This window comes from Choloepus didactylus, chromosome 5 (assembly GCF_015220235.1).
Source record: "Choloepus didactylus isolate mChoDid1 chromosome 5, mChoDid1.pri, whole genome shotgun sequence".
NCBI lineage: Eukaryota > Metazoa > Chordata > Mammalia > Pilosa > Megalonychidae > Choloepus > Choloepus didactylus.
In genome coordinates, this window is record NC_051311.1 from 77580558 (window position 1) to 77606950 (window position 26393).

General features: G+C 39.3%; 1 pseudogene; it reads right to left on the bottom strand.

Annotated features, from left to right (window-relative positions):
• Positions 1–995: 995 nt before the first annotated feature.
• LOC119535353 lies at positions 996–24615 on the bottom strand (annotated as a pseudogene).
• Positions 24616–26393: the final 1778 nt, after the last annotated feature.

A 26393-nucleotide genomic window follows, 5' to 3' on the forward strand; every position in this document is an offset into this window, starting at 1 on the left:
ATTGTTTTCTCATCATTCTGATAAACAGAAAGGTCAAATGTTATTTCTTTTTCCAGTGTTACAAAGGTAGCATTTCAGAGTTGCTAAAATAATACAGTACAGCAGAGAGATCTAGTTCCAATTTAAATACTGCCTAAAGAAAATGAACATGCAAAATTTAAAAGGAGATCCTGTTGTGTGAATGGTATAAATTTTAATCCAAATAAGGTTAAGAGTGGCCCTTTATAACTTCTCAGCTCAAGGAGGACTGGGTGGGGAATGTAGCTGGGCTGGTAAATGTGCAACAGCTGGCAAGCCTCTGTTGCCAGCTCTTATTTTAGATTACTCAGAATCCTGGCTCTGTGAAATGTAGCTTCGAATCCCAAAGAACCATCAGAGGGAATTTTTAGAACTTCATTTCATTTCTTTTTCATTTTCCTGTGCTCATTATGTTAGTAAATGTGAATGGAAGTGTGACAAAAGAACCTATGTTATGTACGATTATGATAACAAGTCAGAAAAGCAGACATATGTAGCTCTTGGCATAATGAGTTTTAAGCTGATGCCTGAAAGTTGTCAGTAAAACTATTGTGAAAACTTGCCATTGGCTAATTGCATGCTGGCTTATTGAAAAGGGAAAGTCTGAAAACCAATTAAATAAATCTGAAATAGTCATATTCACTTCTGTCTCAAAGTACCTATTTAAAAGGATGTGGGGGGTTGGGATACAATTTTAAAATGTTAGTAGATTTCAGAATATTGTGAATTTCATTATTATCTCATTGAAGGCAATAAAGTGCATTACAGGCTTTACTGTGATAGAAAAAATATATATACATATATATATATTTTTTTTTGAGTGGTACCTGCCTGCATCAATCTTTAATATTTTTTCTTTAAGACTACAGAAAATCTGTACACAAACAAGGCAATTAACTCTCATAATAAAAATACTCCATTACCAACAGCCAAGGTCTCCTGTCAGATTCCATGGTGAGTGTATGTTGTATCACATTCTATTCCATGAGTACACTTTCTTGTGAGTCTGCAAGATTAGGATTGATTCTTTCTGGAAATATCAGCTTCTCACAAACGGCCTCCTTTATTGGTAAATACTGGGATATTTCATTAGGTCCCGTGAACAGGGAAGGTGAAACATGCATTAAATTAGCAATTTTGCTCCCTTGAGATGTATATTCTTGTAACTATAGGTCTTGCCAGCCTCATGGTAAAGTCTCATGTCATTCATCCTGATAAGCACCCCATCAATTCTCAAGAAAAACCATAACAGTGGGAAAATGCTAGATGGCATTTCTCTAATTTTTCACACTCAGCCTTAAAACTCCATGATCATGGAGTTCATCCTCAAACAAGAGAACTTCTTCAAAAAAACTTAAGTTGTTCTCTGACTCTCAGTTTTTCTGTCTCTATATGATCTGTTGTAGGTACAACCTCTAACTTGAGTGATTCTCCAAGTAATGTTCCCTTGTAATCTATTGTCTAAGTCTAGTCGTATGGTTTAATATTATCTTTGGAGTGTTCATCTTCCATCCTGCTTTATTATTATTTATTTATTGTTATTTATTATTATTATTATTTAATTATGATTTCTTGAAATCAACACACTACTTGGTATGGCTTCTTTCTAATTTAAATCAGTCCACTTCCTATTGTAGCCTTTGTCTAATAATAGCTATGCAATTATGAAGCTAATGTCCTAAGCTAAGTAGCACAGGCTGCTTTGAGCATTCCTTGGTAGTTACTTACACATCTTAAGGCATTGTAGCATTGAACTCAATCCCAAAGCCAGAGCCATGCTGGATTCTTAACATTGTTTCCAAACATCATTTCAGGGAGAGATGGGATGTGCAACTCATCAGCTAACTTCTCCATATCCGCTAGCTTCATGATGTGGGTTGTGGCTGCCGTCAGCCTCCAGGGTCCAAAGGAGAAGTCCTGGTGTCTGCTCTGGAGACCGTGGACCGTGATGACCCAGACAAGACCCGCGGGTGCCACGCGCAACAGGCTGAAAAGGAAGCGACGGCGGCAGCGGGCACCGGATCCTCAGCCTCCCTTGGGCCCGGCCCCCTCGGCTTCCGATGAAAATAGATACTAAAAATAAAAAGAGTTTGTATAATGCAAAGGGTTGTTTCTAGTTGCCTACTGCTTGCTGTCCCAGCCCTTATACCTTAGATCTCTATTCCATCCCATATTGATATTATTACAATATCAAAGGACTAGTATGACAATGTTTGACAAATTTAGCCTGACTTGGTTGTGAATGGGAATGTTATTGTCATTTTTAGTATAAAGCATGTATACAGTACCTTTTTATTAGCATTTTGAAATGTTATGTATAATTATAAAATGTACTTTATCATCCTTGCTGCATAATCAATTCAATCAACTGCAATGTGCCCACTGATGATTACAAATTACAAAAAGTATCACGGCTCTTTCATGTTATACTAGATAGGTGCACTTACTCTCCGATTTCTGAACTATGAAGTTTACCGTTCATTGAACAGGGCAACAGAGTATTTTTTTCTGAAGGAAGAAGTCACCCATTATAATTTCTAACTGTTCCACTCCAATCATGCCAGTTTCTCCCTCTGGACTTTTTCACTCATTTAGCTGTAAGACTTGGCACAAATTGAAACCTACATTTCTCCCTATTCTCTCTCTTCCCTCGTCTTCTAGTTAAGTCACTTATGTATTTTGAGGTTTAACTATAAAGTCATGTGACTGCTTTCCTGCACACTCCTGAGAAAATTAGTTCTGCACATGTTGCTCGAAGATGCAGGTCATCAGGTGTAATCACTCTGCTACTTTTTTCTATTCTTTCGTCTTTTCCAGAAGTCTCAGAAGAGGAAGTCATCCTAGTCGTTTCTGATCAATACCTTCTCCATGAATTCATGGGATTCTACACATTTTTTTCCTGGCCAATGAAAAATGTCTCTTTTATGTTCATGCCTTCCTACATTAAAATTCTTTCCTTCTTTTCTGATTGTTTCTCCTTTAAACATATAACTGTCTCTCTGATCTCTACCTGTCTCACCTTGTGCTTTTCTCCTACGGTTGACAGAGGGATTTTGTGGACATGCTTTACTGAAGAACTGTATTTTATTGAAACCATAGTTTTTTCTTTAATGTCTCTCCCTTCCTAATTTCCTGGCCATTTTAAGTAGCAGGACGACAATGCTGATGCTTGGCCATTACTCTGATTTGTGAGTGTTTTGTGAGTCACCCACGACATCCAGTTCTCTCCTTTGTGCTCCTTTGCGGGACAGAGTACTTCATGTCTTCAGGGGTCCCCCTTTCACCCAGCTTCTTTCTCTTCAACTGATTAAATATACTTTGCTGCAAGAACTATTTCATGTAAAAATGTACTCTGTTTTTTTTGTCTCCCCAGAAAGTAATGTAATAAAAAACAAGTAACATAGTCATGTAGATCCTCTAATAATCTCTTTCCTTCTTCTTCATTTTATTATCCATAGTCCTTTTGATAAGGCTGAAGGTTCTGGTCCAGTGTGGCCCATGTTCTGCCTTTTGAGTATGGCCTTCATGATGGTTGCTTTATCTGTATTCCATCTGAATGTTATTTACTGAATGATTTCTTTAAATCGATGCATTACTTGGTATGGCTTCTTTCTAATTTAAATCAGTCTACTACCTATTGTAACCTTTGTCTAATAATATCTATGCAATTATGATGCTAATGTCCTAAGCTGTAGTTTTCTAAAATACATGGAACTAAATAACATGTGAAATATCAAACCATCACATATAACATATTTATGGAAACACAACTTTAGGAATACAAGAGCTTATTGTCCCACATATGCAAATTGCCCGTTTCCAATTTTTGGTCTTCCCAGGTTTTATTTCCTCTATTAGAGCTCTGCTTTTACATCTCCCCATCACAGGTGCTCATTCACATCACTTCATTCCTTCACAATGTGGCTTAAGTCAACTCTCCCGACCCTACTCTGCAGACCCTTTCAATCTTTTTCCTTCTGCACTCCATATTTGTACATCATAATATTCTAAATTTCACTTATTTGAATTTTTCAGTAGATATAAATGTTTTACACAAATATTCTTTGATCCTCCCCCAAGTATATGATATTCTTTCTCAAACGTATGAACTGCCCGAGGACCAAGATGATATCTTTCTGTCATATGATATCTCTTCCTACCTAATACAAGAGGTATATACCCTGTGGACTTCCAATTATACTGCAAAATGAATGAATAGGCAAGGTCATAATCATTTACCTTTATGCTTTCATAGACTTAGTTGGGGAAATAGTATTTTTATGGTATACAAATTAGGATTCCTTGATTTTTCAGGCCAGAGGAACAGCACATGTAATGGCCTAATGGTAAGGGAGAAAACATGGAATGCTGGAGAAATGGAGAGATGCTCAGAGCATCTGGAGCACAGAACGTGAGAGGAAGTAAGGAGAGATGTCATTGGGAGGTAAGCAAGGAGCGGGTCAGGTATAACCTCGGACATTGTGTTAAAGACTCTGAATCTAATTTTAAGAGTCAGTGGTGAGCTGTTGAAGGGTGAGATGATCAGATTTTCATTTTAGAAAGATGAGTTTAACTCTTTTATTAGGAATGGATTGAAGGTGGCTACATAGTAGAGAGAGAATAAGAAACCAGTCATGAGTCTTTAAAATAATCCAAGCAAGAGGTGATACTGACCTAAGTTAGGGTAATGGATCTGGGGAGGCACGATGTGGATATATTTGAGAACTACGTAGGTCGTGGAATCAACAGGACGTAGTGATTAGCTAAATGTGGCAGATGAGTGAGAATGGGAGTCTAGGAAGCTGCCAGATTTCTGGTTTTGGCAATGGGTAGATTGTTACACCACTCGTTGAACAGGGAAACAAGAAGAACGGCAGACCTGGGGAGGAAAACAATGAGTTCAGTGTTGGACATGCCAAATTTGATTTGCCTGTGGTACATACAGAGTGAGTTCCCCAAGAGGCAGTTGGATGTATGAGCCTGAAGCTCAGAAGTGAGGTCTGGGCTGAGATAAAGATCCAGGAGTTATCATCTTAAAGAATTAATCGAAACTAAGGTTCAGGAATAAATTTCCCAGAGGGATATGTAGGAGACATGTGGGGAGGGCCTGGGGCTATACACTGAGAAATGGACAGAGAAAGAGGAGATTCCAAAGTAGGCTGAGCAACCACAGCCAGAGGTATGAGGAGAACATGGTACGTGTGGAGTCACAGAACAAAGGGAATCCTTTCAAGGAGGGAATCGTCAACAATGACCAGAACAGCAGAGCGGTAAAGTAAGATATGGACTTGGAAGAAACCGCTGGACTTCACCATGGCAAGAGCAGACTCCGTGGGCAGTCAAGCCAAGGCCAGGATGCCTGCATGGGAAAGGTGCCTTCCGCACTCACGTCGTCCCCTTCCGGTGAACCCTTAAGTGACCGTCAGAAGCAGCTGGGAGGCTTTTCAAAAATGAAGAATTGTGAGCTGTACCCTCAGAAATGCCAATTCAGCCATTTGAGGTAAGTTCACATTGTGGATTGAATTGCAACCACCAAATGGATATGTTCGAGTCCTAATCCCCGGCAACCGGTGGATGTGGCCTTATTTGGGAATTGAGTCTTTGCAGATGTAATCAAGATGAGGTCATGGTGAATTAGGGTGGACCCTAAATGCAGTATGACTGATGTCTTTCTACGAAGGGGAGATCTGGAAACAGAGACACAGGCTCACAGAGAGGAGAACACCATGTGAAGACATTGATTTATGCTGACACAAACCAAGGAACGCCAAGGATTACTGGCAACCACCAGAAACTGGAAGAAGCTAGGAAGGAAGCTAGGAAGGATCTTACCTAGAGCCTTTGGAGGAGCATGGCCCTGTTGACACCTTAATTTAGGACTTCTTGATCCTAAAACTGTGAGGGAATAAATTTTGGTTGTTTTAAGCCACTCCAGTCTTTGGTACTTTGTTGCACAGCTCTAGGAAACAGCCACCAAAGCATCTCTAACAAATACTCCAGCAGATTCTGATGTAGATGGTGCATAAATCACACTTGGAGAAACAGCTCAGTGTTGGGAGCTGGGGGCTCAGGTAGGTGGTCAGAGGGAATTCCTGGAAGCTTATGTCCCACGATTACTGATCCTTGAAGGGTCAGGCCCTAGTAGAGGTGCCATTTGTCTAGGTTTTTAGACAGCATTGCCTCTCTAATGTCAAGGAATTGTAAGTGAAAGAAGATTTCAACCTGACTTAGAGAACTGAAGATTTACAGTAACATATAGACCTTTTTTGTCCTGAGTATTGAGAAGCCATATAAGCTGTGACCCAAAGGAACAAGCATGCACAAGTACTTTGGTAAGCAACAGAAAGAAAAGGTTATTAGGAAATGAAACTAAAAGTATTGACTTGATCCTCCCATGTCACTCTAGTCAGGGACTTCTGATAATCAGGGAGATACATCTTTATTGGAAGTTTTGTCATATTTGGAACAAATATAATATCCAAAATTATCTCAGAGAAATCATTAATATTACAAAAATGAAGAAAGACTGTTTTTATTACCTTTTTTTGTTGTTGCAATAATGTGCAACAAGTTCTTTAACAATGAACACAATATCAAAGAGCTAAGTGCTATGGGTATCCATTTGGAAACTGAATTATTAAAAAAGAAAACAGGAAGGTTATCTACAAAAGATGAATGAAGATAGATTGGTTAATAATAGAACCTCATATAGCTGGAATAATGTTTCACAGAAAGTCTTTATTTGGAAAGCAATAATGACTCATCTATGGAGACTCTTGTGATGAATTGATAGTTTTTTTAGAGCTAACACTATTTTGTAATTTGCAAAAACCTTATCACATAGATTGCTTTTTTTTTGTACTACATACCACTCTATATGGTTTTTATTAATCAGATATAAAAAAAAAGGATAGGTTAGACACCATTTCAAGCTCTTTCCTAGTCCAAGAATTTTATGATATTGACAAAAGTAATTATTTTTGACCATTCTGGAACAAGTATAACAAGGCAGATTAACACAAAAGAAGGAAGGGAGGTAAGGCCGAGGGAGGGAGGAAGGAGGAAGGAAGCTTCCGGGGTTGATGCCATTATTTGCTGACACAGCATCCCGTCCTTGGTCACTGTGCTTTCGCACCACCGAGAATGTGAAGGCTGAAGTCAAGGACAAAGGCAGCCTTCCCCTGCCAAGGGCACGTGGCTGAGGACAACCGTGACCTTTCTGACCACACACTCAAGAGCGCGACCCCACGGCACTTCTTCTGTGCCTGCTGGGTGGCTGTTCATTGTTAGCCTTGCATTCACCGTAGCCAAGGACAGCCCTGTTTTGTTCATAGCTTTTTAAGTATCTTCCTCAGTATTAGGTTTTGAAATGATCAGATTCAGAAATAGTTGAATCTCTTCAAAATACAAATTAATGTTTTATTGAATGAAAGTTTAAAAAAATAACTACCCAGAAAAGTACAAAATCATTGAACTACTCACTTAATACTTTATGGTTTTATATAGCTGGAGTCATCCAGCAGTCTGTATAGGAGATACCTAAGAAATACAACAGAATGGACCAGTCTTAGGGGCATGATGTACACCTATAGTTCAGGAATCTATATCTTGTTCATAAATTTCTTTGTATGGTGTGTTTTTAATATGTTGCAAAAAGATTTTTAAAGAATTTTCTTATTGTTTGCTAAATTAAGAAGATTTCAAGGTCAGGGTTTGCAAAATACATAAAACAAATAATTCAACTGTTTTAAATGATATTAAAATTATTTACATGATGTCCACTTGAATTCAGACTAATGAGGGCATAATGCCTCCTTGCAACTGAGACTCCTGCATCTCAGGATGCTAAATCATTCATTCTGGGAGTGGCTATTTATTGAATAAAGGCAGTCCCTGTTAGATAGTCCCCTCCTTGAAGATGAAGGACTATATCTTTGTGTCTAGCACTGTGTACAGTGGGTTGTCAATAAATATTCAGTAAATGAATGAAAAAAGGGAAAGGAAGAGAAAGGAATTGTGGTGAGGGAGGGAGATTAACATTCACTGAGGACGTACTATATGCCAAACTGTCACACCCTGAACACAACTCAGCTTTTAAACTAAAAATGAAAAAAAAAAAGCTAAAAAAGTAGTAATTTATTACTATAATAAAACAAAGCCAGTAATGAGAGCAAATAAATTTTTTTCTTAGATTTTAAGATAGGTTCAACATTTCTATAATTTCATGCATTTGTAGAATCATTGTTAAAAAATTCTCTTAAATTAAGTTTTAAAAGAGAAACAATAATCAAGTCACCATAGAATCTCTGCCAATTAATACTTCTGCCTTATAAGTTCACTGAGGTTTTCTAAATGACTGCAGTGAAGAATCCGTCTTATTATTCTGACCTTTCGTTTAATAAGGTTATTGTATCCAAGCTTTTCAATAATTTGATTTTTTTTTTTTTTTTTTACTAATTTCTGTCTTTCCAACTATATTTAATTTACTGGCACACAACATTATCATGCTTTATTTAATATTTAATTTTTTCACTATTATGCTGTCTCCTTCAGTTTTTCTCTTTAATTAATTTGAAGGAATACAATAACACTGCCAGACCCATAGTTCAAACCAGTCCTTGATGGGCCCCTGTGTAGGAGGCACCAGGGATACAAAGATTAGTCAGACCCAGTTATTATACTCCAGTGGAGACAGATGTGAAGACAAATAACAGAGATACAGTGTGACAATCGCTGCTTAAGTGGTATTCAAAAATGCTTGTGAATCACAGAAGAAGGAAGTACCCATTGCCTGGGGGAGCAGGGGAAGGCTGCAGGGAAGAGGAAATTTTTGAGTTTGTGGTAGGGGACAGTCGTAGCACAGCCTTCTGCCTTTCCTTGGGACCCAAAAATACATCCTGTGTTCAGGACCAGGTGTGCTGGCCTATCCCTTAGTAATAAGGGGACTGCCAGAACATATCTGTCCCTATTGTCGCATGCATACGTAAATATTCACTGGAGACGGTCTGATTCTGGTGGGCGTGTTTTATGACATCCAGATCACACCCCCATGGTATATCTGTCCCTGGCAAGGAGCCCGGGGATTCCTCCACCATGGCCAAAGGGAGGTGCTGCACATAGAGTATCTCCCTGTGTTGGCCGCAGATTGAGACCCGCTGACTAGAGAAGCTGACCCTGCTCTTTTTATGTGAGTAAAATGTTCTTCCGTCACTGCCTGTGTGAGTCGAGCTTTTGCTGCCTGCCCCGACACCTGTATTGGAGTGGGCTGGCATCTCTTTAGGTATTACTTCTCATGATCCACAAGTTTTATCTTGAAGATGAGAGAAGTTCATCAGGTTTTGAAGAGGGGAAAGGCCACACAATCTCAGTACTGCTAAACCCCTAAACGCAGGGGAATGGTAATGTGATTACTTTAAGTAACATGACATATTGTCAGTCTTGTCAACGCTCAAGCTGTTCTCATCAGTAGAGCTCTATCAGCAATGAGAGACATTTTTAGCTTTTCAGCATCAATAGACACTCCTAAAGAAAAGCAGCCCTGGCTTTTGAGATGTCACTGCATTGAAGCCAAACCCTTTTTGCAGGATTTAATATAATGCCAGTCTAGTTTGGATTATTTTCAAGGAACCATCCTCAACTAAGTATTCCTGTCCCACAAGGCAGCTCCTTGGACAGAGTGACTATGAGACACTGAATGCATTTTACTCATTCATAAGATTGACACTAGTAAGATAACTATAGGAACCACTTTTCCTCATAAATGTATGCCATTTGCCTGCAGTTAAGTGGTATTTAAAGCTCAGGTTAGAATTGACAGTGCTGAAATTCAACCTGGTATTTTCAAATTCTCAACTCCAAGAAGTGTCAACAGCAAAGATATGAACCCTTGGATCTCATTCAAGGAAGGAAAATGACAATGTGATTTTAAACAAAGACGCAAAAGGAAAAGGTTACAGGCAGAAAAAAAAAAAAAGGCCACCCCCATTTCCATTCTAAATGATTATGGGGGAAAACTTAAACATTTACTAATGGCTTCCCTAATTTTGCAGCTGAGCCCTTTTTCACTTTCCATCATGACCTGCACAAATCATACAGAATCTCTGTGCAATAAATCATTTGAAAAATAGATAGAGGTGACGAGCTATATAAGATATTTAACATTTCATCAAAGGCGACCTAACGTTTTTCACCTACCATTGATAAAGTGAAACATATCATTCAATTTAATCACTACACACCAATAATTCAGAGAGAAAAGTATCAAACCTTGCAACAGGGAGGTGGTTTGGAATAGTTTTAAAAAAATACTTGGACTATTTAGGGGCCTGGTTTCTTGTTGGGATTCTGTAACTTCCTATTTATGCTCACTACCTGGAATCCCAGAATAATCAAGTGTAAAATCTAGGAGTTCTCTTTCATCTTTAAATTCTATGATATCATTGTGTACTATGACCAAATATGGATCTAAATAGTATCCTTTGAATTCAATTATTTTGCCTCACAGCATCATTCCTTTTGCAATTATAAGAAAATAATAGCTAATGTTTCATATATGATGTCATTTAACATAAATGACATACATGATCATCTCAAGCCCTTTCAATGTTTGCAGAATGCCTAACTTTCTATCCATGCTCAATTAATTATCTACAGATAATCAGAGCATACATTATGTGTCCCTTAGCCAGTTTTCATGAGATAATCCTGTGATAAACAAAGAGATACTGAAATTTTGTATCAGCGCCTGGTGCATCACTCAAGACCTTACTACACCAAGACTAGATGGATCAAAGACTATCTGGGAATTCTCATCACTATACTTCTGGTTATGGCTTCTCTGGTTTTATAAAATAGATCCCATTGCTTTCTTATTAATTCATGCTCCTAGATACAACTGTCTGTTCCCCAAACTCTCTGGCATCAGATTTTCCTCCCAGTTCTTAAATGACATTTTTACGTGTTTGACAATGTTTTAAGTGCCTCACATGCACTTACTCATTTGATTCTCACACAACTTTCTGAAGCAGGCACTAGTATTCCCCACATTTTATATGTGCAGCAACTCTGAACAGAGATGTTTAAGTAACTTGTCATGGGTCATACAGCTAGAAAGTTGTCAAGCTGGGATTCAAGTCTAGGGAGGCTGGTGGAAAACTGCATAAACGTAACCTGCAGTCTACACAGCTCGGATGAAGAAGAGCTGCTCAAAAATATTTCTGTTTTTCAGGGTCCCATATAGAACTGTCATAGATTTCCTACACATCCCATAACTTTTACTTCTGATTTTCTTAGTCTTCTGGTAGTTTAAAAAATAAAAACAGTAGCAAAATGAAATCAAGCGATTTCTTTAAATCTAAAGTCTTTAAATTGTACAGTATGGCTTTGATAAACATGCTAATTATTATTTGCAACAGAACATAAAAGAAGCATTTGTTTTCTAGTCACTCCAAAGATATTATCTCCAAAGAATAAAGAGTAAATTGTATATTCATACTATTGTATTACTGTATAAATTTTGACACATCTTTTTTATATTTCTGAATTTCAGTATACATCAAGGACATAGTAAAAATGATAGTTATGACTAAGCAGGTAACCATGATAATGAAATATTGCAAGACTTTCAACCTTTCATAAATTTCATTTGACAAGATTTTGGAAAAATATTTCTCATCAGTTCTTTGATCCATTTGTTAATCTGAACAGAAATCTCTCTTAATGGTTAGGTGCTTAGGGGCGTGAAATTCGATGAGTTATTGGATAATGGTAAGGAAGTCACACAGCCTAAAATTCATTTTTTCTTACCCAAAGTGTGTTTACCAAGGTCATGTTGCTAAGTATTTAGTAGGAAATTCTGGGGATATGACCACTAGAAGGAGGTAGCAATAAATTTCATGGAAACACATTTTCACATGGCTGTTCTACATATTTTAAAAATTAGAAAATGAAAAAAAAAACATGCTATTAATATAAATGTTTGTTTTATGCCAAACTTCAGTGTGAATTCTGTGGGTGATATCTTAACATGTGTCATAGTTGTGGTTTTTGGAAATGGATTCATAAGATAATAGTTAATTTCCCAATTGAATCACCCTTCCTCTCCCTGCTTATACAATATTTCTAATGTAAGAAACATACTGAGTCATAGCAGAGGGTAGTTATAAGGAATGATTTCTGGCTTGAGAAAAAAGTAAAACATCAGAAATACGTGGCTATGGAAAAACAGTGATTTGAGATCTTATGACATTGTTTTAGTTTCCTAGGCTGCTCAAAGCAAATACCATGAAATGGGTCAGGTTTAAACAAGGGAATTTATTTGCTCATGGTTTTGAGGCCAGGAAAATGTCCAAATCAAGGTATCATCAAGGTGATGCTTTCTTCCTGAAGACTGGCTGCTGGTGATCCTTGACCCCTCTGTCACGTGGCAATGCACATGGCAGCGTCTCCTGTTCTCTCCCCTCTCTACTGGTTTTGTTGATTTCATCTTCTTGTGTCCATGGTTTTCTTTCTCTCTGTATTCATTCCATTTAAAAAGGACTCCAGTAAGAGGATTAAGACCCATCCTGAATGAGTCTTACACCTTAACTGAAGCAGCCTCATCAAAAGGTCTTATTTACAATGGGTTCTGTTTTGGTTTGCTAAAGCTGCTGGAATGCAAAATACCAGGAATGGGTTGGCTTTTACAATGGGGATTTATTAACTCTCAATTCACAGTTCTTAGGCCATGAAAATGTCCCAATTAAGGTATCAACAGGAAGATACCTGGACTCTGAAACCAGGCTGCTGGCATCCAGGACACCTCTATCACATGGGAAGGCTCATGGATGGCATCTGCTGGTCCTTTGCTCCCAGGTTTCATTGTTTTCAGCTTTTGGTTCCAGTGGCTTCCTCTCCAACCTTTTGGTGCTCTCTTAGCATCTGTGGGCCTTTCTCTCTAAGCTCGCTCATTTTTTTTCTGTCCTTTATCCTCTCATAAAGGACTTCAGTAAAAGAATTAAGACCCACCTTGAATGGGTGGGTCACATCTTAACTGAAATAACCTAACCAAGAGTTCCCACCCACAACAGGTTTGCACCCACAGGAATGGATTAAAAGTATATGGCCTTCTCTGGGGTACATAACAGCTTCAAACCACCACAGGTTCATACCCATAGGAATGGAATAGATTTAAGACCATGCTTTTCTGGGGTACACAGAGCTTCAAAACACCACACTCCACAATCTGAATCCCAAAATGACTTGTTCTTTCTACATGCAAAATATATTCATTCCATTGCAATATCCCAAAATCTTTGTCATTTCAGTAACAATGCTTAGTACCAAGTCTCATCAGAATCAGTTATGGGTGTTGTGCCAGTTTGGATATATTATATCCCCCACAAAAGCCATGTTTTATCCATATTTGGAGTAGGTCGTTTCCATGGAGATGTGACTCACCCAACTGTAGGTGAAACATTTTGATTAGATATTTCCATGAAGGTGTAGCCCCACCCATTCAGGGTGGGTCTTAATGAGCAGACCGAGATGCTTAGAGATGCTTGGAGATGCTTGGAGATGCAGACAGAAGGACATTTGGAGATGCTAAGCTAAGAGATGAAGCCTAGAATTCATCTAGGAAGCTAAGAGAGGCCCCCCAAACACTTAGAGAGAAATGCCCTGGGAGAAAGAAGCAAGGATGCACAGGAGCTGAGAGAGAGGAGCTGAAACACAACCCAGGACATGTAGATGCCAGCCACATGCCTTCCCAGCTGACAGATGTGTTCCAGATGCCATCAGCCATTTTTCAGTGAAGGTATCCTTTTGTAGATGCCTTAGTTTGGACACTTTTATGGCCTTAGGACTGTAACTTTTTAACCTAATAAATCCCCTTTATAAAAGCCAATCCATTTCTGGTATTTTGCATAACAGCAGCATTAGCAAACCAGAACAGGTGTGGTCTGTCCTGAGGCATAATTCCCCTCCCTCTGTGGGCCATTAAACCTAGAGAACAAGTTATCTGCTTCTGATACAGTGAAGGAAAGTCACAGGATAAACATTCTCAATCCCATAGGTAGAAACTGGAAGAAAAACAGGGGTTAAGTGGTCCCAAACAATTCTGAAACCCTGCAGGGCATACTCCATTAAAATTCAAGATCTGAGAGTCATCTATGGAAGGATGTTTTGTCCTCAAGTCCTGATGGAGTGGCAGCCACAACCCTTCCAAGTGCTGCTGCAGCAGCCATGCTCTTCCCGAACACTGCAGGTGAAGGCTCCACCCTCTCTAAGCATTGGGGAAATGGTCAGATTCTCCACAATCCCCAGGGCATAGATTCAACCCTCTCAGCATACTGGGATGGTGGCCAGACTCTCCAAAATCTCTGGGGCATATGCTCCACCATCTCTGATGACTGGGGCAGCAGCCCTCTTCCTGAACAACTGGGTGAAAGGCCTGTCTTCTCCAAGCACCGAGACAGACTCACTCTTTCCACATACATAGGTGGGCTTACTCTCTTGACCCAAGAAGATGTCTTTGGTCTAGACTTTAGGTTTCATGGTTCTGCTGTTGAAGTGATTTTTCCTTCAATCTGTCTTTTTTCTGTTCTTTTTAGTCCAGGATGTCAGTGGTTTCATTCACACAGATCTTGCAAAAAATATTGCTGGTTTTGCATGTAGTACACTGGGGTCCAAACCATCAGACAAAATAATTTTCCACAAATCCTTCCTGATAATTGCATTTCCAAACCTGACTTGCACCGAAATGGCTGACTGGTTCCATGTTCAGTTAAATCCTCACATGGAGCACTATTCTCTGGAGACTTGCTTTCTGGAAGCTCAGAATTATCCACACCATCAATTTCTGGTTTCCTTGTGTTCAATTCTCAGTTTATCCCTTTCCTCTCGCATTTTACTATAAACTGCAAGGGGAAGCCAGGCTGCACTTTCCACATTTAGCTTGGAAATCACCTCAGCTAAATATCCAAGCTCATTGCTTTCAAATTCTGCCTTCTATCTGACATCAGAAATCAATTTTCTCTGCCACCTTATAACAAGGCTTGCCTTTCTTCCGGTTTGCAATTGAGGCACACTAGAGTAGAGACTTGGGAGGGGAGAGAAGATACAGTGAAGAAGCCCTCCAACAAGGACAGTTAATCAAGGTCAGGAGTGCCTGTCCTGCATAGACATCCTGCCTGGAGCTACCAACCTATGCAAAACACCTGGGGGCAGCTGACCCACACAAATGCACTATCTACCACCAGGTGCTACTCTGGAAAGAAGGGAGGGGAGGAGGAAGAGTCCTGAACAAGGAGGGGGGAGGGGAATAAGTAAAGCTAAGCAATAAAATCAGATTGTCCCCCAGTGCTGGGGCCTCTGGCCTCTCTTTTCTTGTGAGAGCATCCACATGCTTCTCTTTGCATGTGAACTTAATAAACTTTCTGCCTGCTTACTCAAACTGTGTTGTGACCTTGAATTCTTTCTTGCAGCATGGCTAAGAACCTACATACATCATTTCTGTCTAAGAACCTACATACATCATTTCTGTCTAAGGCCTCATCAAAAGTACCTTTAACAACCACATTTCTACCAATAGTCTCTTCAAAGAAATCTAGGCTTTTTCTATCAAGCACCTCACAATTCTTCTGGCCTTTACCCATTACCAATTCCAAAGCCAATTCAACATTGTTGGTAGTTGTGATAGCAGCATCCCACTCTCGGTTTCTGTTTCCTAGACAGCTCCAGCAAATCCCATGAAACGGTTTGGCTTAAACAATGGGAATTTGTTCACTTTCAGTCTTGAGACTGGACAAATGTCCAAATCAAGGCATCATCGAGGCAATGCTTTCTTTCCTAAGACTGACTGCTGGTGATCCTTGGTTCCTTTGTCACACGGCAAGGTGCCTGGTGGTGTCTGCCAGTCTCTTCCCTTCTCTTCTGTGTTTTGTTGATTTCAGCTTCTTGCTTCTATGGCTTTCTTTCTCTCTGTATTCATTGCATTTATAAAGGACTCCAGTAAGAGGATTAAGACCCATCCTGAATGATGTGGGTCACACCTCAACTGAAGTAACCCCATCAAAATGTCTTATTTACAATGTGTTTACACCCATAGGAATGGATTTGATTTATGAACATTTCTTCTGGGGTACACACAGTTTCAAACCACCACAGACATATTATCCCCAACTATGGCTGAAAACTTGCTTTGTTTTACAAACCATAGTCACCACCAGATTTTTTTTTTTTTTATGTAATCCCACCCAGAAGGGCAGACTTGTGAACCTCCAATACTTAGAGCTTTACATTGTCATTTTCTTGAATGTTTCTCAAATTTTTCGCCAAGTCCAAATTTTGGTTGTGCTACTTACTTGCTAATCACACAAAACATAAAACTGTTCTTTGGTAAAAACCAGCAACATTTCACATTATTTTCTCAGTCCTTAGCCTCATGGCATTTTTGAATTGTGAAAATGAAATGCTCTACTTTGATCTGACCCCATATGGCAACAAAGACAATATCTGGCTCAGACTACCAACTATCTGATATGCCAACTAATATTATCCCAAATTGGATTTTGAGAGAGTTTTAATTAATATTACCATTCATTAATGATGAGAAAAACCCCAACTGTAATAGTAGGTTTAGAAAGCATGGCATGTAGTATTTTGACTTAAGCTTTTCCTAAGATATAAATTTTTATACTTGATGTTTAGCATTGGCAGTGTAGATTTAAGAGCACTCAGGTATTTAGGCCTCTATGTTGAACCAAATGAAAAAAATTAAACCAATATATTTTTTTTAAGTGTGATAACTGCAAATGAACAAAACCATCTAAGGTTATATAACCACATTCAGAAACAAAAAAAAAATTATGTTGGAAGATGGCATATTGAACGGTGGGCATCCCTCCACTCTCCCTCCCATGATCATGTCAGACAGTACTCATCGCTGATGACTGGAGACAGCCTCAAACCTCCCCTCCAAACAGTGCTCTAGAAAGCCAGGCAGTCAGGAATGGCTAAGGGAGGAAACTAATCCATCAGGAGCATAGAGAGCTAGAGATCATGACATGTTATCATCTGGAAGTCTTTCCTTGTATCTATATCTAAACCAAAATAGACCTGCTCTACATACAAATTAAGTTGAAGGAAAGAGCCCTTAACTTGTAAGAAAGAAAATGGAGGGATAACATCACCAAAATTTTAAATTTAAATAATTTTTTAAAATGACATTTAAAATGAAATTAAATAATTTTATTTATTTAAATAAACATCTTAAGTTTTCTGTACTCTTTTGGACCTAGAGAACCAAAGAAGGCATGTCCCTTTGTGAAGAAATCAGTTTTGAAAAGGAAAGCTAGCAAGGCTCCTGGCCTCAGGAAGTCCCTCCCACAGGAAACGTGGCCTTGCAAGCTGAAGGAGGGCCAGGCCACCCAAAGGAAGTCTGCTGCAGTGTTTCCATATGTCAGGGAAGCAAATCCTGACCCAGAGGGTGATAGTTTATGGGAAGGCCCAGACATTCTAAGAATAGAAATGGACTGTGTGTGCAATGAAGCTGAAAATGATTTCCTCTTGACTTTATTTATTCAGTTTTAGGGAGGGTTTTTCTTTGTGATTTATGTATTCTTGATTGTAAGTTTCACTGGTGGCCTATTGACAAACAATAGAAATGGAAAACTACTGCTAAAATAGAGAAGTTGTGTGTGTGTGTGTGTGGTAGGATGTAACCTACTAGAAAAAGAATATAATACTTGACCTGTGCCAAAAAATCCAAAACCAACCAAGCAACCACGTCAAGGTTTGGAGCATGTAAGTTTCCCAAACAAGAGTTACATGTTTTCTCATTAAGGTCCCAGTAATATCCCCACTAAGCTTAGTGTAATGTAAGCTCTCAAAGAAAAGTTGTTGATAGGTTGGTCTTAAAGAATTTCAAGTTGATGTTTTACTAAAATCTATACAACTAGTTTTCTACCAAGAAAGTTAGAGGGTGATGAGAAGAACTATTAGAATTTATGAGCATACTTTAAGAACACAGTAAGCTGGTCAGATATAAAAGTCCTTGACTAAAGTCAGTTAGCAAGAAACAATTAGAAAATGTAATGATAAAAGAGATCTCACTCACAATAGCAGCAAAACCAATTTTATACAGGAATAAATAGGAAATGTGTAAGATTTTTATGAAAAGAGTATTTTAAAAACCTATATAAATGGAGTGCTATTCTATACTCCTCAATGGGAAGACACAGCATCATAACGATGTGTGTGGCTCTCTAATACATATGGAAGAGAAAATGGCAATGAATAATTAAGTTACTACTTTAAAAGGAGAACAGAGATGGGATTTGACCTACTAGTAACCAAAACATAATATAAAACAATTTAAGGAGTGTTTATTGGCACAGGAATAGACACACACATTAATAGAAGAAAAGAGAGAGAATAAAAACCCAGAAATATATAGGAATATAATTTATAATAAGGGCAGCATCTCAAATCAGTAAAAGTATTCAAGACTTCTCAATAAATCACATTGTGACAACTGGCTAATCATTTGGGGAAAAAATTAAACACATCAAGCAAAAGTACATTTCAGAGAGATTAAAGAGAATAAATGTTAAGAGCAAATTATGAAAGTATTTGAAGATCAGTATATATTAAATTAGAAAGATCATTAACAATAAAGTAACAAAATATCACAGAATAATGTAATCATATATAAATGTATATAGCATGTATATGTGTAAATACTCCATTTGTGTGTATATAATTTTTACTCTGTATACTTTTGTGTAGAATGACTCTTTTAACTGGGAGAACATGTTCGTATGTTCCTTGTTTAATTAAAGCATCAAAAAGGAGTATTCACAGAAGGCAAGCCATGGTAGCTTATGCTTGATTTCATTCTGCACATGATAGAGAATTGTTTTAAGGAGGCTGTGAGTAAAAAGTCTGTCACTAACATGGTGTTTTAGTTTGCTGAAGCTTCCAAAATGCGCTATACCAGAAATGGGCTGGCTTTTAACAATGGAGATTTATTAGTTTACAAGCTTACAGTTCTGAAGCCGTGAAAATGTCCAAATCAAGGCATCATCAAGATGATACCTTCTTCCTGAAGACAGGCTGCAGGTGATCCTGGACTCCTCTGTCACATGGCAAGACACATGGCTGCATCTTCTGTTCTCTCCCATCTCTTCCAGGTTTTGTTGCTTCCAGCTTCTGGCTTCTGTGGCTTTCTCTCTTAGTTTCTGTGCCTTTCTCTCTGTATTTTATCCTCTTATAGAGACCTCCAGTAAGAGGATTAAGACCCATCTTGAATGAAGTGGGTCACATCTCAACTTAAGATCCTATGTATCAAAAGATCCTACTTACAATGAGTCCACACCCACAGGGATGGATTAATTTAAGAACATACTTGACTGGGAGTCAATAAAGCCTCAAAATCATCACACTTGTTATGGACCAATCTTTACTTACATTTTCTCTTGACCTTGGGCTTTGCTGCCAATGATTTTTCTTTTCCAGGGGGTGTTTAAAATGGACATAAAAGGAAATTCCTTAAGAACATTCAGATCTTTGTTACGTAAAAGTTGCATTATTGGAAGGGAGTTTAGCTATGATCTAATGCAACTCCCCAAGCTTTTGTGGAACCCTGTTTGCTGAGATAGCAAGGAAATGTTAATGGAGATTTCACATTTCTCCTTCTCGAGTCACAACCCCTAACCCACTGAAAACCCAATCAGGGTGGTACTGGCTCTCCAGCTTTTAAGCCTGCTGGCAACGACATAACAAAAGGAAATTTCATTCAAAGGAAAAAAAATTAATACATATTTAACATTTTCCAACAAACTAAATGCTGTGATGATATCTGATGACTTATAAAAAGTGTCTCAAAGTGTTACTTCTATTTTTTTTTATTAGGACATTTTCCTCAAATTTTGCCTCATTATCTTCCATCAACACTACTCAGTGCTGGCCTGATTGGTTTATCTCCCATATTCAAATCTCTATAGGGAAGTACTCAGCCATGTTGGTGTTTGAAGCCATGTTGTCTCCTATTAGTCAGGTTCTATGTGGCTGAGAGCCCCTCAAGAACCTCACTGGTCTCTCTCGATAGTGACAAAGAAAGGCCAGAAATCTCTCCTTCCAATTTGCTGATTTTAGTTCTTACAGAGTCCTCTGCTTTGGCAACAGTGTGCCAAATGCCTTTGCTCAGGGTATCTCTGATTTGCATCCAGATAAACTGCCTCTATACTCAGATGTGTGTCACGACGAAGAGGCCACTTTAGAACTCCACTGTCTCTTGGACTACTCTGGTATGGACTACAGCACTGACTACAAGTTCCAATAGGCTAAATGGAATCCTGCTGGGGTTTTGACTTATTCCTCTTTGGTCTTATACCAACATAGTGTTTTGGGCAACAGTCATCGGCTAGCCTTGGTTCTTCTTTCTGGAGCTCCAAGCTGGCTTCCTCTGGCTTCCATGCTCCTAAGTGGGCTTAACAAGCTGCAAGTCACTTAAAGCCCAGACTCCTTGAGACATGTGGAGGTTAGAAAGACTGCTCCTAGATCCCATTATCTAAATATTTGCAGAGCCTGCACAAGAATACTGACCTCCTGGATCCAAGGCCAGTGTTAATGACTTCTTACTTTTTTTAAAAAGTAAATTTTTTTAGAATGTTCTAAAATTCATGAGGAAATGAAAATCCTTGTGTTGCAAATGGTTCTTTCCTTTTCAAGTTCTTTAATATTATATTATCTTTAGATATTTACAATGGAAGGAAATTATCCTACTGGCTGCCAGTGAATGAAGGAGCAGAGCACAGTTGAAGAAATCAGAACTAATATTCAGCACCAGCTTTTATAGTATTGTTGATGTATTGGCTGTTGGGTCTATGGAAACACACCTTCTGTTTATGCTTCCAAGTATTTCTTTTATCTCCAGATAAAAGTGTACAGGGGAAGTTGCCAAAATTAGTCCACCTTTTGGGCCCAGGCCACAGTTAAACTTAGATGTAAATGAGATCAAAGAGTTTCCATTCTGATTCAAGGAGCTGCAACCCAGCAGTATAGCTGGTGACAGTATGAAACGGCTGAACACTTTCTGATTTGGAACATCTGAGCAACACTTCCTAGGCTTCAGGGCACAAGAAAAAAAGGCTGCATGCATGTCTCTTTTTGAAATGACTGCCTGCCTTCCAGGATTTGACAAAGAAACACTTGTCCAGGCTTTGGTATATAATCTTGTGGGGACACTCCCAAGTACTCCTGAAGTATTCCTGAAGTACTGCCTCATGAACTTTCTACTGATGGACAATTTCTCTTCTCTCCCTAGTACAAGTGGGGTTGATTTTATTCATGGTTCTTCCATTCTTGTCTTAACTGAAGCCAAATTGTTGAGGATTCTCCCCTGCGAAATGGTAGCAATTGCCCCTCCCTCTCACTTTTATTCATTGCTTTCAGGGGCTGAGCTTGACAGAGCTTCCGATTGTGCCCTGGAGTAAGTGGGAGTAGACAGAAGACCTTGGGCTCTGCGCATGAGTACTGCTACCAATTGTTTATTATCCAAACCAGAACACTTTTGTGAATAAAAGGGGCACTACTAATAATGAAACTGGGACAACTGGAGTAAACCAAGACTGTCAGGCAAATTAGGATGTATGTACGTACCCGATGCATAGGGCAATGGGTGAGTCTCATGCCTGGAGAATCAAGTCTACTACTTCTCTTCTTGTGTACGAGTGGACATTTTTTCTGGTCACTCTCTTAGATTCTTTCAGAAGATTATTTTCTGCTCTTTACAGCAAACAGCAATAGGAAAAAAACAAACAAACTGGGTAATAATTTTCTGTAAGACTCAGAACAAAGCCCCCTTGTTAAATCATATAGCCCCAGAATAGATTTTGTTGCAAAGAAAATGTTCTGTGTAAATTCTTTAAAGAAGTCTTTCAATTGGAATTTTTTTAGGATGCCACCACCCACTGTTAACAAAGACTGACTTGAAGGGGCGCAGCAGACCCCTCGGGCCATTTCGAGCTAAGAGATGTACATTCCCAGTACCAGCAACACAAAAACGTCCTTGTAATTACATCCAAACTATTTTTTGTGTCTTAACATATTTTTGCCTTCGAACTGTAGTCATATTGCTGTGTTTCCTTTCTGTTTGTTTTACCACTTCCCTTCTAAATATTTTGCATCATCCTGGAGATTTTCCCAAATCGTGGCCCGCTCACTGGGGAGCTTACATTCCTTTGATTTGTGGCATTGAGTTGTGTTGCCATGGCAAGAGTTGTTTATCATGGGAGAATGCTTGACAGGACAGGCACCCCCCCCATTGCAATTCCAACCTCCTTCCTCCTCCTCTCCACGTGTTCACAAATCAGAGACAGCGGTCCAGATATGGCTTTCTTTAATTGTAAACTACATTCCCGGAGCATGAACTTTACTTTGCTCTGCTTTTAAGATAGGGAAATATTTGGCTGTGTTTATTTCTTTCAAACTGGGCAGTGCCCCCTTGACTGCTATGACTCATCCGCTAGTCAGGGCTGGAATCTCCTAACAGTTCTTCCTCTCCCTGCCCCCCAGGTGAATCACATCACTCAAACCTGTGAAGCAAAAATGCTTTGAGGCCAAAGCATGACCTCCTGGTGGTCAAAGAGTATCCACGGAACAGAGGCCTCTGTTGAACCTGGGGAGTTTTTCAAGTGAAGGAAAGCTTCCTCAGAACCTGCCAGTTCTTGCTGCCTGCACATTCCTCCAGGGGAACCAGCTTGGGGAGAGATAAGAGCCTTGAGTGGTTGACACCCTGCTTATGCCTACCTTTTTTATTTTTTAAATGTGGAAATTGACTTCATCCAATTAATAAGAGCAGGAAGCAGTTTTTGTTTTCTCTTTGTAGGAAAACATGAAGTAACGGTTTTATCTTAATTTGTCAGGCATTGCCCAAGAGACTATGGCCATGTGGGCTGGTGGCCAAAAAATTGCTCTAGGGCCCAAGATTAACACCCAGATATAAAAAGAATGCTAATTGGTTTTCCAGCTGAAAAATAATATGGTGCCTGGTGCCAAAAATGTTGCATGGCATGGAAACCCCAAGTTTATACAATGGGGCCTGATTGCAATCTTGGGGCTCCATTTGTACTCGCATGTAGAGCTAAACAAAGGGAGGTGTTTCACCCCTCTGCCTTTGTAGAAAGCCTCTGCTCCAGATCTCAGCCTGGTGTTGCACCAGGCTTCCCACAGTCTTCCTGCCAAATCTGCAAGCTTTTTCCTGGCTGTCATTCAGGAAAGTACAGCTCCATCAGTAGGATGGAAAGTTAAAGAGGCCTTGCTTGGATACACTGAAATATATACAAACACCACTTGATGTACTGGGCAGGCTGGTTTTGCACAGGCTGTTCCTGACTACATGCTAAGCAAAAGAATGCAGGCCTTTTTAAAGGCATTTCAGTTACGTGGTTGAGATATCAGCTGGAAGAAAAAACTAAATTTTTAAAATTAAAGTCAGCATCCCCCTTAATCCCAACAATTATCTGCCTTAGTTTCCTCATTGATAAAATGTTGACCAATCTCCAAAATCCTATCCAGCTTGGGTCTTCTCTGATTTAATCACTGTTAGAGTTTGTATAGGGGATACTGAATACAATTACTCCAGTAAGAAGGTCCCTGGAAGTGGGCTGGGCTGAGAGTCCAACCCCGGGGCCATGTTGGCACGGAGGAGGGCCCCGGACTAGTACACTGAAACTTACCTGTCGATTGTAGCCCTCTGTGTGGCTTCACCCGGTGACTCTGCATCTACATCGCTGATGGGCAAGTGCTTGAAATGAAAGGATTTCATAATACTTAGAACCCTAGTTTCATTATTTCGAGTTGATGGTAAGTACACTGCAGAATTTACAGCATTTAATTACTACTCATTAAATATTGATTAATACTGGCTAATTTAATATATAATGCTTTTTACTTATAGTTAATACTAAAGTATACTAGCTATTTCCTGTCAACAATAATTGTCATAGACTATGGCCATTATTGTAGTCAGGGATGTAAAGCTGCAGCTAAGTTTTTAAAAAATAAAAAAAGAATTACTTTGATAATAGATGTAAAACATTCTCAAAGCAACCAATTTTTGCCAAACTGTGCAGAGAGTAAAAAAGACCACAAACTTCCATTGATATGCACAAAAATAAATTATTTTTGACTGTTTGTTACTATCAATGATCCTTTTGTTACTTTTTGTTTGTTATCATTAGTGCATTTTGCACTGGAATAGTGAGGCAAAATGGGATGTATTTAAGAGTTTAGAAAGCATTTGTTTAAACTGCTGGGCAATGGCAATTTTTACCTGCAGGAGAAACCAGAGTAGAAAAACTGTTGTGCTGGTATGGCTGGCCTTTAATCTTGTTCACTCCCCACCTAGTTCAGTTAATTTTCCAGTGTCCCCCATCCTTCCATGGGTCTCCTGGGGTACTTTCCTCCCTCTGTAACGCTGGGCTTCCTCTTTCCTCACCCGAGGTGAGCTCCCTTCTCTTCTCCACTTCTAGGTCCCAGTTCAATTCCCATCTGGGTTGTGATGCCCGCCCCAACCACTCCAGAGCCCTTTGGTTTCCTGTTTCTCTGGAGGCTCATAGCGCTTATTATTTGCAAGAAGCAAGTTAAAGATGTGGAGGATTCTGGTCTAGGCTTTCTTCATTGCAAGAAGCAGAGATCCACTCAGCCAGCTTAAAATAAGGACAAGGCATTGTAAACCTAGAGCCCACGAAACGGGTCTCATATAATAAGAACTGCAAATATGTCAGAAGCTGTACCAGGTTTAATATTGCCCTCCCCATTCCCCCTACCCCCTGCCAAATTCACATCTACCCTGGACCTGTGATGTGATCTCATTTAGAAATAGGGTCTTTGCAGATGTAATCGTGTTAAGATGAGGTCATACGAGAGGGCTCTGAATCCATTATGACTGGTGTCCTTATGAGAAGAGGGAAATTTGGACACAGAGACACAGACACATGAGGAGAAAGCCATGTGAAGACAGAAGCAGAGACTAGAGAGTTGTGTCAGCAAGCCAGTAAGCAGCAGTCACCAGAAGCTAGGAGCAAGGCAGGGAACAGATTCTTCCTCAGAACCTCCAGAAGGAACCAACCCCGCTGATGCCTTGATTTCAGATCTTTAGCCTCCAGAACTGTGAGAATAGACTTCTGCTATTTTAATTAAGCCACACCGTTTGTGGTCACTCATTGCTGCAGTCCTAGGACACTAATACAGAAGCCTGGGCAGCCTTCTGCTACTCTTAGGATCATACAGCAACCCTCTGACTCTTTCCCGAGAATATCTACTTTCCTCCTGCAAGATCTCCTTGCTTAGTCATTTCAACTCTCTTTCAGCTAAACTACCCCCAAATAACTAGATTAAACTTTTAGGGTCTTAATTCCAAATTTCAAGAGATTTGACCATCTTATCTCATGCTGGATACCCAGCTCTTCATTGAATCAGTGTGGGTGGAGGAGGCAAGGATTTCTCATATGTTTAGCTGCCTAGGCCCACTACTCAGACAGCCTGTGGGTGGAGGAGTTTCCAGAGAAGGGGATATCCACTACTTTCAGAGTTGTATGATTCACCCAAGGAAAATTTCCTTAAGGGCAAGGAATAGATTGCATTTTGCTTCCTTCCTTCACTGTGTGTAGCTCAATTCACTGTGTGTAGCTCAATTCTGTGTGTAGCTCAATTCTGTGTGTAGCTCAATTCTGATCACCTGCCACAGTGGTTCACCACTCTGGCTGCACATTAAAATGATCTGGGGAATTTTTAAAAGAATTCCAGTGTCCAATCAACACCAGAGATCGTGATTTCATTGGTTGGCAGTATGGCCCAGACACCAGACATCAAAAGCTGATGGGCTTTCCAGATAGCAGACATATTCTTACTGTGGTGAGGGCAACAGAAAACTTTACTTCGATAGGTGCAGATTTGATTACCCTTATGACTGAAAACTTGGTGGAAATTGAATCACCCTTGAATAGCTTACAGTCCTCGCTTGGCCAGTATAGGAGGGTAACTCAATTATGTTCGTGTTGCCTTAGGTGGGCTGAATACCCATAATATTGGTAACTTGGAAGGAAACATTAAAAATTTCAGTTTCACATTTTTCATTTTTCTCCATTCTTGTAGCTGATTTATTAAATGTGGCAGTCAATGATTATTTCTGCAAGGTTTTTTGATCACATGATTAAGCAGTGAATATTCAGAATGTTGTCTGTTCCTGGACTCTTTGAAAACAGCATCTCATAGAGCTTAGGAAGATTTAAGATTTAACAGCAAATTCTGAACTGATGACAATTCAGCGAATCATTTGTATGATAATTGTTTTCATGTTTTAATTGGTAATTCTAAAAGCAGCATTTGATAAA